This window comes from Typopeltis vanoorti, chromosome 1 (genome assembly GCF_054136105.1).
Source record: "Typopeltis vanoorti isolate ZY-2024b chromosome 1, IOZ_Tvanoo_1.0, whole genome shotgun sequence".
In the NCBI taxonomy this organism is placed as follows: Eukaryota; Metazoa; Arthropoda; class Arachnida; order Uropygi; family Thelyphonidae; genus Typopeltis; species Typopeltis vanoorti.
The window spans coordinates 105,201,310-105,217,198 of record NC_143549.1 but is presented as its reverse complement, the minus strand read 5'-3'; positions in this window follow the sequence as shown (position 1 = coordinate 105,217,198).

Sequence of the window (15,889 nt, the reverse complement as noted above, 5' to 3'; positions counted from 1 at the left end):
TAAAATAATGGCGTCAGTGCGTTGACGACACACAACATACGTCGGGCTGAAACTCTTCCGGTTAAGGACGTGACATATATATCAAATGGAATGACACGCGCGCTCATGCAGTTAAAAGCTCGTGCAATGACAACTAGAATCGAACAGCAGCGCCACTGGCGAGAGTGAAGAGAAGCAAGTCATTTCATGGACTTAAGTGGATATGGCAACTTGCAGCAATAAGCTACTTAAAATGAGAATGTTGTATCTTTGCATGAATTCCCTCGGCAGGAAATTGCTCGAATTCATCGAAAAAATATTGAATTATGGGATCTGTGTTTCTATGAAAAGTAATTTAAAAGAATTCTCACCTTTGTATGGAGCTAACCTAAGCTAACTTTTTTTTTTTCACACCGCTGCAGATCAGCAATAAACTAAATAGCGTGTTGGTTTTGCAAATGATGAAAGTCTTGTATTACTTAAAAATTCTTATAAACATCTGTGGCATGATGGAATTTGAATCTGCAGCATGTTAGTAACAAAAGCTGGCAGACACTATCATGAATGATAGCCTTGTTCACCGATTGGGTCAGCTAGTCCTAATCCCACTTCTTTTCCCATAATAGCATGCAAATTTAAACTGTGTATTGATATATGCGCGTACCCAAGTAATTCAAAAAATGATGGTTTACTAGACGAGCAAAACCTTTGAATTGGGATCCAATACAGGAAATTTGAGTTCTCATTCTTCATCCTTGTGGCATCTCGAATACATTCTCGTTGGACGAATGTCAACAGTTACTGGATTACAAGTGCAATCTTTATTTTTGTCCGACTGAGGAAATAGACGTTTCGAAATAGTGCAGCTAAATCAGCGAAATTCTAATTAAAAGTTCAGAATACTTCCGTCCATTAGAGTTCTTGTCTTAAATTTTCAAAAAGAGCAATACCAAATTTTCTAAAGGCAACTTATGTCACACGCACACAAACAGTAAATTTCAAGCGCCTTTAAAAAACAAACTTAGAATAAAATTGTTTGTTAGCTTACTTTGTGTGTGTGTGTGTGTGTGTGTGTGTGTGTGTGTGTGTGTGTGTGTGTGTGTGTGTGTGTGTGTGTGTGTGTGTGTGTGTGTGTGTGTGTGTGTGTGTGTGTGTGTGTGTGTGTGTGTGTGAAATATGACTATTTTTTCTTTTTGTACTGCTTCAGTTCCAAAATAAAACTCCTTTTAAGACAATCTTATCAACATCACAATATTAACATTGCTACTTAAAGCAGACAGTTGTCGTGTAGTTGATCAAACTATAGACTCCTTAGCTCAGTCGATATAGACGAAGCGTGTTGGTAGGAAAGACGCAGGTTCGAATCCCGTCTAAGATGCGAAGAACCTTTATTGGGGCTTTTCAACCGAAGGTGAGTTAGCTAGTCTCACAAGGTGACATTTGAATCCCGGAAACTAGGGGGTTTTCGTCCACCAATCAGACAAACTGGCTAAGGAACACACGAAATTTACAGACAAGAATGCTTATACGCATATGGTTAACCACTTTATCCTGGAGTTATGGTTAAAATCCAAGGATTATGGTAAGTGCCTGTTAGAGCCACTGATGATGTTGATCATAATGATGATCCATCTACATAATTGCAAGTTATAGTAGCAGGACAGCAAACATTAACAATTGTAACGTGTTGTTATGCTGAAATGCGCCATAGAATGCATAAAAATCTGCGATGAAAGCCTGAACACAAGAGTTTGTTAGCTTTAAATATAATTTAAATAAACGCGTTTGAAACTTCTTTCTCTAGTCGTGGTATCTTAAAGATGCATCGTTAAAAGTGAAGATCTATAATCTCTTTGGAGATTGCCATGAAGTAGAATTACATGAAAAAGTAACAGAGTTGAAATCCTCGTGATTATTATATAGCAGACCTATCATTGTTGTTTTAATTTAAGAGTTTGTATTTAAAGTGAAAGCTGGGTAGATTCTTAAAAGATCACAGTATTTGAAATAGAATATATCGTAGAATAAATAAAACATAACTGCTAGTGGTATGCTCAAAGGTCAGTAACTGTATTCCGGACATCTTCGGATATCTGCATAAATGCTTTTGTAAAGATTTGTGTCATTTAAATTCGTAATTATATATTGATAATATTAATATCAGGTAACTGTAGAAAAGAAAAGAAAAAATTTATAAACACCATAAAATTAAGAAACCATTTAAATTATGTTTATTATATTTATCTGTTATTTACCTTTTCTCTTCAGTCATATCAAACACACAACAGCAGGTTGAGAACGGTTTGACAACGTAAATATTTCTCAAGAAAAAAATAATATAAAATGCATTTAAAATAAAATAAATAAAAAAACATGGAGAGGTCTTTTCCACAGATCTGACATTCTCTCATAAAGATCTGTAGCACTAGCAACAACCAAATGATTATATCATGATTACAGCAAGTTACAATGCGCTCCCATAGAGTACACACACAAGAAAGTTAGTTATCTTTCAATGTCTGTAATATTCAGCTATTGATAAGTCTCAGAGCTGAAATGCGTTGTTTCAGTACATATTTACTATGCCTATACCGGAAATATTTAATCATTTATGATAATATTAGATTTAAAGCATTAATCAAACTTTGGAAAATCGTAAACAACTTTTTTTCTTTCACTAAATAATTAACTCTAGTCTATAAAGCATTCTTTCGATAAAGAATTAATGTTCTAGCTATTATATACTGTTATAACTGTTGTCACATAATAACAATTGAAGTATAATTAATTCAAGTCGTTTCTTAAATCCACTATCACCTTTAAAAATTATAAAATACAAGATGTATTCGAATGGTTTTGTAATCTTACCTTGGTGGGCATCATCATCATCATCCGAGATCAAAGGATACTGGAGAAAGCGACCAGGTTGTTTCAAGGGCTTACTACGAATATCTGCTTGAGACATTTCGGCTCCTTTTATAATTACCTCGACATCAAAGAACTCATTGGAGAAGTTTCTAGGTCAACTACCACGTGTATGGGCGTTTGCTGGTTGTTACTAGGAGAGTATAATGTCGACGTCAATTTATGCGGAAAGTGCAAAATCTTTGCGAACAATTAGAAGTTATTAAAATGTAGATCACGCCAGTTAGAACCTAGATATAGTAATGGATAAACAACGTGAGTACGTACGCACGTTCGCAATTCTGTAGTATCCATCAAAGTCACCGGGAAAGAAAAAAAAAATTTTTTTTAACAGCATGATTAAAAATAATCACAGCAAACTTGCCGACATAAAAATAAAATACAACTGAATATAATTTAAAGCTCAAAGAACTTTGAATGTAGTACATAATTAATGTTGTTACTTCAATTAAATTAAATACTTTTATCAGAGTAAATTATTTGATATTTAAATTATCAAAAGGTGTTTAAATGCTTTTGGTTTAATTTAGATCATAACTGTGTAAACGTAATTATTGTGTGGGGGCGCTTCAGTGTTAATTGTTGTCAATGATTTTTTTTTTCGCCTTAAGACTATTTTCGTATTTAAAATGCGACTGTTTAATTCGGTTAACTTAATTCTGAAATAATATATGAATTTCACTTAAATGAATATGCGGGCATTTAATATTTGTGGTAGCTTCTGTGCAATTGTTGATAAAACAGTTTGTTATTTGTTAAAAGTATTAAAACGCATTATATACTTTATTTCAATTCATTCAGTTAAGTGTATTGATAATGTAATATAATTTATAAAACCATATGTTTTGTTTGATTAACTCTTATACCATATAATGTACGAGCTCGTAATTAAGCAGCAGTTTTTCTTCTGATTAAATGTATTATATTACCTTATATAGACGTAATTAAATAAATGAAAAACTAATTAACTTGTAAAATACTAAACTCTCAATATTTATGTGCTTATTACAAATTATAATTCAACTAAAAAGTAACAAAAAATGTTTTGAATCAAATTCAGTTTAATAGGTTTAAGGTATTCATAGATCATATCGCTATCTAGACATCGAAGTGCCTGTAGATGTTTATGAGATAAATCATGACAAAATAATCGATTATATGACTGAGAATTGGAACTCAAGGGATTCGTTTTTACTCTGGATACTTCTTTTTTTCGTCTAACGCTACGATGGCTCACCAAGTGACAAATTATAGAGGGTTTACTATTTTTTCGCTGTCAATATGTCTAAAACATCCTTTTGTGACAAATAATACCCTTCCTACATGTTGCTGGGAAAAAAAAAAGCTACCGTGGTGACTTCATTTTTCACTTTAGTAAAACACGTGTCTTTATATATATATATATGGCAGAATGATCATTGACTCGGTTAACATACATAGTTTTATGAAAAAAAAATTTGAATGACTAGAACCGAGATTTAATTAAAAAGGTTTTAATATAAACACACTACTAGTTTCGGCCTGTAACAGCCTTCTTCAGGTGACATTATAAAAGAAAAAACACTAAACATTGAGGGTTAAAAGACTATGAACAACATAGACAGTCTTTATACATAATTAGCATGAAAACGTTGTAGTTGTATTTGAAGCTGTTCTTTCATTTGTTGCATTGTTGGCAGAGTGCGTGCTTGCTGCATCACGTGAACGCCAGTACATGATTACAGCTGAATGACTATCCGGGAGGCTGTAGCTTAAGTTATTATTTAGATGAACAGGATTGAAGATGATTTCTCTCGATTACACAATTTTTCTCTCTATTTCGTCACTGCAACGGAAGATGTTTGTAGATTTTTCCCAGCAGACTTTGTGACTTTGGTTATCATCATTAGGATTAGCCGAGAAAAGGATATGACTTGATAATGCACTTGCTCGCTGTCTCTTGTAAGTAATGTCTCTCATGTGTTCCATACGCATTTCGACAGATTTGTTTGTCTGCCCGAAATAAGGAATATCGCAGTCACATAATATTTTATATACTCCAGGGTATTTGAGTTGATGATAACAAGGTTTTGGGTGGCTAATTAAGGAACGGATCTTTGGAAGTGGAGTGAACAAGGTTCTGATATTGTATTTTTTTAGAACTTTTGCTAATTTATGTGAAACAGTACTTATGTACTGTTCACACCACTTATGTTCACTCCACTTCCAAAGATCCGTTCCTTAATTAGCCACCCAAAACCTTGTCATCATCAACTCAAATACCCTGGCGTATATAAAATATTATGTGACTGCGATATTCCTTATTTCGGGCAGACAGACAAATCTGTCGAAATGCGTATGGAAGAACACATGAGAGACATTACTTAAAAGAGACAGCGAGCGAGTGCATTATCAAGTCATATCCTTTTCTCGGCTAATCCTAATGATGATAACCAAAGTCACAAAGTCTGCTGGGAAAAATCTACAAACATCTTCCGTTGCAGTGACGAAATAGAGAGAAAAATTGTGGAATCGAGAGAAATCATCTTCAATCCTGTTCATCTAAATAACAACTTAAGCTACAACCTCCCAGATAGTCATTCAGCTGTAATCATGTGCTGGCGTTCACGTGATGCAGCAAGCACGCACTCTGCCAACAATGCAACAAATGAAAGAACAGCTTCAAATACAACTGCAACGTTTTCATGCTAATTATGTATAAAGACTGTCTATGTTGTTCATAGTCTTTTAACCCTCAATGTTTAGTTTTTTTTTCTTTTATAATGTCACCTGAAGAAGGCTGTTACAGGCCGAAACTAGTAGTGTGTTTATATTAAAACCTTTTTAATTAAATCTCGGTTCTAGTCATTCAAATTTTTTTCATAAAACTATATATATATATATATATATATATATATATATATAATATTAGGATAACCAAGTTATTTTATAAACTTGGTTATTTTAACTCCTAATCCCAAGTACGCAAACAATTAAGTTTGCGCCAGAAACAAAGTTCAAGTCTAAAGATCGTACAACACCAGGGCAACTGATTGTAAAGGTGGGTAAAGCTCTGATCACTATTTTTAGTATTTTCCCATAATGCAAAGCACATCTCACTAGAAGATATATATATATATTACTATAACTTTGGTATTTAAGGCCTAGCTACTCACTGAGGAGACCTCAAAAAAGGTTGAAACCGGTCTGGGTAGTGACCCCACCCACAATGCATTGCAGTATACATCTTCTAGTGAGATGTGCTTTACATTATGGGAAAATACTAAGAATAGTGATCAGAGCTTTACCCACCTTTACAATATGTTGCCATGGTGTTGTGCCATCTTTAGACTTGAACTTTGTTTCAGCCGCAAACTTAATTGTTTGCATACTTGGGATTAGGAGTTAAAATAACCAAGTTTATAAAATTACTTGGTTATCCTAATATACAATATCCCCAAGTTAAAAAAAAAATTTCTTACACACACACACACACACACATATATATATATATATATATATATATATATATATATATATATATATATATATATATATATATATATATACTGCAATGCATTACGGGTGGGGTCACTACCCAGACCGGTTTCAAGTTTCAACCTTTTATGAGGTCTCCTCAGTGAATAGCTAGACTCTAAATACCAAGGTTATAGTAATATAGTAATACGGAGCCTTATCAACTTTACCTATAGAAGTTGCAACCAGGTGCTTTTATTTTTAATAAATATATATACTGCAATATACTGCAATGCATTATGGGTGGGGTCACTACCCAGACCGGTTTCAACCTTTTATGAGGTCTCCTCAGTGAGTAGATAGACCCTAAATACCAAGGTTATAATAATATAGTAATACGGAGCCTTATCAATTTTACCTATAGAAGTTGCAACAAGGTGCTTTATTTTTAATAAAAATCTCTGGAGGAGATATAGATGTAATAAATTTTTTAACTTGGGGATATTGTATATTAGGATAACCAAGTTATTTTATAAACTTAGTTATTTTAACTCCTAATCCCAAGTATGCAAACAATTAAGTTTGCGCCTGAAACAAAATTAACGTCTAAAAGGTTGCCCACTAGTGAGATGTGCTTTACATTATGGGAAAATACTAAAAATAGTGATCAGAGCTTTTCCCACCTTACAATGAGTTGCCCTATTGTTGCACCATCTTTAGACTTGAACTCTGTTTCAGGCGCAAACTTAATTGTTTGCATACTTGGGATTAGGAGTGAAAATAATCAAGTTTATAAAATAACTTGGTTATCCTCATATACAATATCCCCAAGTTAAAAAATTTATTACATATTATATATATATATTTAAATATTTTTTTAAATTTAAATTTTATTTTTACTCCCAATAGGAGCCCGAGGTAGTTTTATTTTCTACATGCTCGATTGTATATAATAAATATACTACAAGTATTTACAGTCACATGAATTTACATAATTTAATTAACATTTATCCTGTATAATACATAACCAGAACACATTATATATTTATAGTCAAATAAACCGAAACTTGAATTTTTTTTTTCAAAATTTTACCAGAGAATTTATGGGAATATAACCTTCGGCTTCAAAGTTGACTTGACTTGCTCTATTTAAAAGACACGAGCACGGTCCAGGAGCCCGTGTATTCCTCTTTTATTAGTGCACTGATTTGGTTTCGCTAGCCTGACATGTATTTCGAATTGTTGATTCTTATCAGAGACTAGGCAGAAAAATAACCTCTTTTCAATATTACTTAATTTTCCAGATTGAAGCCGTTAAGTATTCTGTATATAAATGAAATAATTTCGAGTAATTCTTTTTAGATAAGTTATTTTCATACCGTGCATTCAACTTCCGAAGCAATGATGTGTTGTATTAGAGGCATCCGGATGTAATCCAGTAACTGATAGTTACAGATAGTTACCCTACTTTCGTGTTTTTATATAAAAAATAAATAAAAATAAAAATAAAATAAAATAAATAAATAATGGTCTTATATAACCACGGTGGCCAAACTGTGGCTGGAGCCTCATGTGGCTCGTCTTAAGTTTTATTGCGGCTCAACTAACAAATAAAAAATATTTATAATTTTTCTTAATTTTCTGTTGTTTTTAATTTAATTTTTCAATTAACTACATGGCTGTTCGGCAATGTAGTTATATTTATATTACCTTGTCAGAAAATGTAAAAAAAAAGATACATTAAAAGATACAAAAGAATCAACTGACATTACAGACCAACCACAATTAGCAATTTTTATTCGTTTCGTTCTTGAGGACGGAGTGACGCGAGAAGAATTATTAGATTTAATAGCATTAAAAGATAGTACTCGTGGCGTTGATATTAAGGAACGAAGCTTTTGATGTTGCCCTTAAAAATGTTCCAAAAAGTAAATTTGTGGTTCTTAACAATTTCTGGTAGGTAACTATGGCTCATACTGCAAAAACTCTGGCCACCCCTGTTATATAAGATAAAATGCGTTTGTAAAATATTTCCAGTCGCTATCAGCAGTGTAAGTAGGAAACCTGCCAGTGGTGCATAATTTAAAATATTGTTTCTCTACTCATTGGAAATATTTCTACATATTCTACTAGACTAGAAATCCATAAACACAACTTAATCATCCAGATGCCTAGTCATTATTATGAAACTAGGAAATGCACCTAAAGATTGCTACTTTGAAGTGTTTATCTTGCAACGGTTACTATATATTTGTAGAAATTTAAAAATCGGATTCCTTTAGAAAACTTTAGTCCACAATGACTGACCTACTCCATTTTGAGTCTTATTTGGCCCTTTAGTTTTTGTCTCCTTGCGTCACAAATACTGAAATAGCATAAACAACTGCAGCACACACTCTCTGTTCGAATTATGTTTTGATATATTTCATAATCCAGTCAAGGAGGAGCCCGAATTAAAATATCGTGTCTCTGGGTGGAAATTTTAGAAAAGCCAGCTTCACCCGTGAGATACGTGATACTAAAATAAACAGGAACAGATACAAACGTATGGGAGGAAAAACCCCTCTGCTACTAAATGATGTGAATTATAACAAAGACGTCAGACCTCATTTCAGCTTCTCATAGAAATTAGAGAAGCGAGGAATAGGGTCGCTACGAGGCCAACGCATTTTCTCCACCTCTTCCTCGATGCAGTATTGGTAAAGTAAATCTCAAAGGGAAATCCCAGCGATATTTACTTACTCAGATGAATGAAAAGAAGGGTGGGAGGAAGTAATGAGATTTTACCAGTTACTTAGCTGATTTCTCTTTAACTATATTAGGAAATGTTCCTCAGTAATCGTTTTTCTATTCCGTTAACCAGCTGCCGGTATGTAGGGCATAAGTACTGAATTAACGTAAGCTAAGTAGGAATGGTATAAATAAAATCGGTTTGAACACGTGCGTGAGACAACAAGCGTCCTTTCATCGTTGTACTTCCTTTTTTTCCCCTTCTTCTTCTTCTTCTTTCATCCTCCGATCCACTTCTAGTACAACTTCTTCACAGGCATTCCTTGATACCTACAACTTTTAGGAAGTGAAAGTTATAAGCTATTTCTGGTCACCCTCCCTTCATTAATCTGTTAAGTTTGCGATAGCTTAATAATTCAAAAATAATATCAACGAATAAAAACAAAATCAATGAATCGTACTTGCATTAAAAAAAAATAATAATCAGATATCAAGAATGAAAGTGTGAGTCAAAAGTTTCGAGATGGGTTTATTTATTCATTTATTTCGAAATCAATATTACTTAAATGGAAGATATTTCTGTAGTATTCATTTCTATTTTAAGGTAATAATCATACCTTTTTTTTTTATAAAGAACTACTTCGCAATCAATAAATTAAAAATAAAAAGTAGTTGTTAAGGGCTATTGTCGACATCAAACTATTTTAACCATTAAAATATTCGGAAGCAACAGTTAAATCAAATAAATTCCGGCTAGAAAACTAAGTCGATAACATTAGTTTTTTTAGCATATTATTTTAGCTGTGTCCAGTTTGCGAAATAAATTACTTTCGGACGCAGAGTGTTTAGATGTTGCGAGCATATACTGCTTGAAAAAAAAAAGGTCAACATACTCCCCCATGGGCATCTTGCCATTTGAGTTACATGTTTGTAGCCGGTATAAACTGCAGGAATATGATGCTCCGGAGTCAGTGCAGTGTCCGGGTGAAATGGCTGCGAAGGGAAAGTTCAGTGTCACGTCAGTTTACAAACTGACGGAGTTTGAAAGAGGCGTTGTGATAAGATGCCATGCTGCAGGCTCATCGCACAAAGGCGCGTGATCAGGAGGAGGCGCAATTTCATTAAAAATTTCATTTTAATTTGCAAATTCTATTTTATGGGAGCGCTGAAATATAACTTTGAACAAAAGACGCCTCTTACCCACGGGACGGCACTGTGGAGGTCTATCTATTCTGCAAATTGTTTACAAATTGGTCCATCCCAGGTAAATAATCAGTGATGCCATACTGAGACGGAAGTGCAGGGAGGCAACTGCACTACCCAAAGTGGACGACTCACCACACTCGCCGAAGGTGACCGTAGGGTGCTATGAAAGATAATATGCAAAACCTGCCATTCGTCGGCTGATATGTTTAATTCCGGGCACCGACTGGAACCCAAATCTGCACGAAAAATCCGAGGCTCACAGTAGGACTGCAATATTCAAGCCCTACATTACCCGAACCAACATGCAGCGTCGTCTTCGGTGCAAAGAGCGCGTACAGTGAGATGTGGAAGCTTGGAAAGCTATGTTATGGAACGACGAATCACGCTACATCCTCTATCGAGCAGATGGACGAGTGTGGGTGTGGCGGATGTCCGGTGAACGTCTCTTATCAGAGTGCATAACCCCAACTATGAAATTCGGAGATGTCGGTGTGATGGTATTATCCTCTTTTTCCTGGTTTGGCCTCGGACCTCTGTTTGTGGTGTCACGAACACTGAATTCTGAGATGTATCTGAATATTCTGAACAATGAATACTTCCTACTTTATGGCGTTTCTATGGAATTGTCACCTTTAGCATTGCCTTGCTAAAGTGTGTCATAAGGCTGTGCTGTAACTGCGTGGTTTGTGGACATGAACGTTACCGCACTGGACTGGTCGCCACAGGGATCCGATCTGAACCCAATCGAACATCTGTGGGATGAACTGGAGCGTTGGGTGAAGTCAAGGGACGTCCGCCCTACAACCGTCGGGGATCTCATTAAATGCCTACAGGAAGAATATCCCAAATTCCCATTGATCGGTATCGTACGCTTGTGGAAATTATGGTCCGTAGAACTGCTGCAGCGATCGCAGCGAAAGGATGTCCAACATCTTATTAAGGTCGGCACCATGGCTATTTGTTCCTCACACTATGGTGCCGTTGACTTCTTTCCAAGTAGTGTATGTGGGTCTTGACGATGTTACTCTGATCTTCTAGAGATACTGTGACCTTCTAGAGATGCAAGCACAACATCCTGTCATCATGGAAATCCAGATCTGCAGCGTGGCATCGGGGCTTGGCTTTAATATTCTAATGAGCGGGAGCAGACAGATAGTAGAGTTTTATAATTTTACAAATGCAAAGTCAAAAAAACTTTTCATTATTCGTCTGTTTGTTATATAACTCTCAACCGCGAAAGATTGCACACCAATCGTACATTAATACTTCGGACTGGCTAAGAGTTAAATAATTCATAAGCCCTGCTCTGGGTATCAAACTTGGATTTTTTTTTTTAGATGACAGGGCTTAACCCACATCTGACAAAGCATAAAATTTTAATGGATATAAAAATGAGAATTATAGTGCAATCTTTGCACCGTAACTTTTAGTAAGCTGAGTATGACAATGAAAATAGAGGTTTATATTTGTTTTATTTATTTTATTATTTTTTTTAGTGTTTCGCTACTCCGGTATGTTTATTTTATTTATTTTTGAAATGAATCTACTTTGAGATGCTTTCCTACAGCAAAATTATTAAATCGGTACAGCATAGTTAAAAAAAGGTACAATATTGATAAAAATTGGAAACAATTCTTAGCCCACTCATGGTGCAAATATACTATAGCTTTAAGAATAACTTTTCTTCGGTGGGAAACATATAAAAAAACCCATGAATATATCCTTCTATGCTCTCCAGCTAGTCTGTTTTGAAAGAATAAAAACTAGAACATACAGTAGAAAAACCTTCCCACTTCAGTATTAGATTAGTCGTCGTTTATTTTCAAAGTGCTCGCATTACAGCAGGGATTTTGAGTTTCAGACTGTGCTACGCAAATACTTGTACGAGACTAATTCAGAAAGTATTTACATTGGTTTTTTCTTTCTTTGATTGATCCCATTGTGGTGCGCCTACCTGCAAAAGAGCTTACAGTCTAAACATATACCTGATTGTTATTCGAACGAAGAATTTTAGACCTCAAATTAGTCGAGTGAATGTAGCTGCTCCAACGAGTACATTCGCCAAACAAGAACAACATACAGTGATTACATTTGTGTGGACTGGAGGTAAAACAGGTGCAAAAATTTATCGAACTGCATACAGTATGGTGACGTAGTAGTAGTGCATGCTTTTTATTTTCATAATAAGAAAGAAGAATCGAAGTACTTAAGAATAGAACTTTATAATCCAGTTGAAGGCACGACCCCCTATATACCTATCAACCTCGCACACTAGACGCACAACATAGTCGTGTGTCAAAAATACCTATTCGTTAATTAACATAAAAAAGTCTGTAAGTGATAAATGCCAAGAAATCAAAGAGATTTGATGTTAATACAGAGCTCTTTATGCATTTTTTACCCACTTCTTAACTTCAGTTCAACATTGCCTTCATCCCACCTGACTGACAGTTGATTAATTGAAGTCAGTCCCACATTCGTACCCAGTCACTTTGAGAATGAAATGGTTCTGATCGGAAGACGCTTGCACACCGTTAAAGTCATAAACACATTGATTGACAGAGATGCGTAGGAGCATTATTAATCTTCTTATCTTAGATAAACCTTCGTTCCTACCCACAAATAAAGGTTAAATGTCATTACACCTACAGAGAAGTTTACCTTGTTAGATTATTAATCAGAGAGAAATGGCACAGACCTCCATTTACAGAAATTTCGTGACAAAGAACGTGAACGAAGTGTCAGATATGCATATTTATGCATATCTGACACTTCGTTAGATCTTAAACAGTAGACATGTTTGTTTGTTTGTCATATTCTACATAAAACGATCTTCATAGCCACTACTATTAAAACTTGAATAATAAGAAAAAAACAATGACTTTTCCTTTCCTAAAACTAAGCAAAACCGAAGTACTGCGAAGTCCCTTTCATCGCCTACATCATCTGCTAATCAATGGTCTGATCACGTCTATCGAGATGTATCATCACACGAGAAGTGAGTGCTTGCTATTGACACCGTTGCACATTGAAGGGAATTTTGATGAGTTCTTCTTCTTCATGATGGATATTCTTTTACCAGTACATCTTATTTCAGTAGCAGATTCAGATGCGAGTGATCATCCTACCTTAAGAAATTAGAGCGAAAGACCGTGAATTTAAAAATTCGCAAATAATAAAAACAGTGTCCATTTTTTTAAAAAAATAAAAATTGATATAAATGTGACTGGAGAAAAATAGAAATAACTTATATTAATAAAATATAATAAATGAATTACATTCTCTACCTCCTGAAATACTCAATCGCTTAATGTTGATCAATCCTCGCATCTCATAAAACTAATGTTTAGCTTCTACTGTGCTGATTTGCTTGCTCTTGTTGTCAAGGCAATGAAAACTCGTTTTCCCCCCATTCTTAGCATCATTTTCTAACATTTTCTATAACTAATAAATAGAAGCATGATGTAGATAATAATAAAACGTATTCACGAGAATCGATAAAATACTGCTATAATTAATATCCATTACAAATCATTTCCTATAATTAAGCTTAAACGTAATTAATTAATTATTAAATTTGATAATTCGAAACATCTGTATGCAATGGTTTTCTGATAATAAAATTCTAACATAACCGTTTGAACATAAGACTTCTGATGAGGGTATTACTTGAGGGTTATTCAGGTTATTCCTTCTGCTAGCGAAATTAATACTAAGTTGATTTTGAATACAAGCTTATTAGTGATATCTATAAGAGACGGATATGCTTGACATCATCATCATCTCTCTCTCTCTCTCTCTTTTTTTTTTCTCAGAATATGATATTTTGTTTAAATCCCTAACCCCTATGACGGGCTTTTAAGCTCCTTAACAGATATGATCATAAGTGTCAAATCAACATATTCTTCTCGCCATGACATGTAAAATGAATAAGACCATAAGTATTTTGGATACTTATCTCATCATGTTTTTATTTTATTGTAACACGTTTAACAATGTGTAAGCATCCTAAAAAACAGTCACTCTGGCTTTATATCCGGAGTAGTAGCTCGGACATTATACAAACAATCCATCCAATGTAATATTTAGTATTTTTCTATAACATTATTATTATTATTATTATGTGATAACTCCAGGGAGTTCCAAGACTCATCGAGGGAGAGTATGCCAACAGCATGAAATGATTGAACCCTTCCAACTACTAACCGCGCTCAAACTGACTTAACTTTTTGCGTAAGCCATTAGTAGCAGAGGCTCCACCAATCGACCAATCTTTGCTGTAAATTGTCATTTTCAGTAATTAATATTCCGTATTGTAGATAAACTTTAGTTATATCAATATTTGGTATTTTCTGAAATTTTCTCTTGTAGCTCCCAATAAAAATAACGATTTGAAATAGCAAAGCTTATTTGGTATGAGCTTCCCATATGTTCCAACCTAAGATTAACTTAGGCTAAATTTAAATGGCCAGCACACTATCATGTGACTGGTATTGTGTGTAAGTTTTGTTCCTTTTTTATTGTTTAAGTTTTTATCATTTTTAGTTTTTGATTTTTTAATTCTAATCTTTCAAAATTCACAGTCTATTTACACCATTATCTTCTCTGTTATTGGTCCTAATCATGTTTTATTTCGGTCATTAGATTTATATTTCTACGTTCACATATTCGTTCTTCATACTCAATATTTTCTTATTATACATTTTCGGCTCAGCGAAGTTCAGCACCGAAAATACTTTGTTATCCACCTTCTAAAAGTACTTATGCAGCTATGTTATTTTCATTATCTTGTTATCCTTGCTGATTTAAGCTCACTCGTAGAACTACTCTTTACGGTGCCGACGGAAAAGGGTCGCTAATCCTTAATCCTGTAGTGTCGTATGTGTATATATATTGCGTGTATTCTTCTGACCAATTTGCCTGTTCTGATAAACAAAAAACCAGACTTTCATAAAGAAAAATCCCCACCTCCGTATAAGACCTATTAACTCACTATTTGAATAAAAACACCTGATAAAGGTTCTTCATGTCATAGACGGGATTTGAACCCGGATATTTTCAACCAGAGGGCTCGCTAAACTAAACGAGCTACATACACTCCTCTTCTAATATAATTTATAAAAAAACGTATACTAGTTAAAACTAAATTTAGTCTTTGATTGGAACATAGAACAGCCATATTACCAAATAAGCTTGACAATTTCTGTTCATTTAGATATATCTTATTGATGTATGTAGCTAATCTTTTACCCAAATAATACTACAATAGCTCTCTCTCTCTCTCTCTCTCTCTCTCTCTCTCTCTCTCTCTCTCTCTCTCTCTCTCTCTGCGGTAAGCTCTGACTGAATTCAATAAAGAGTTCTGAGTGTAAGCTATATTGGGGAAAAGTGTATAGATAAAAATAGAATCATTCATTTATTATACCAGTGTTCCTATATAGCAAATATTCGTGCTTATATGTTAAGTATTGTTAGCATTTATAAATATAGAATAGTCGTATATTAATACTTGACATAGTATTACTATATTCGGTAATCTCAGTTCTCAAGCCATGTCTACATTGTATAATAAATTGCTATATTCAGGAAGCAA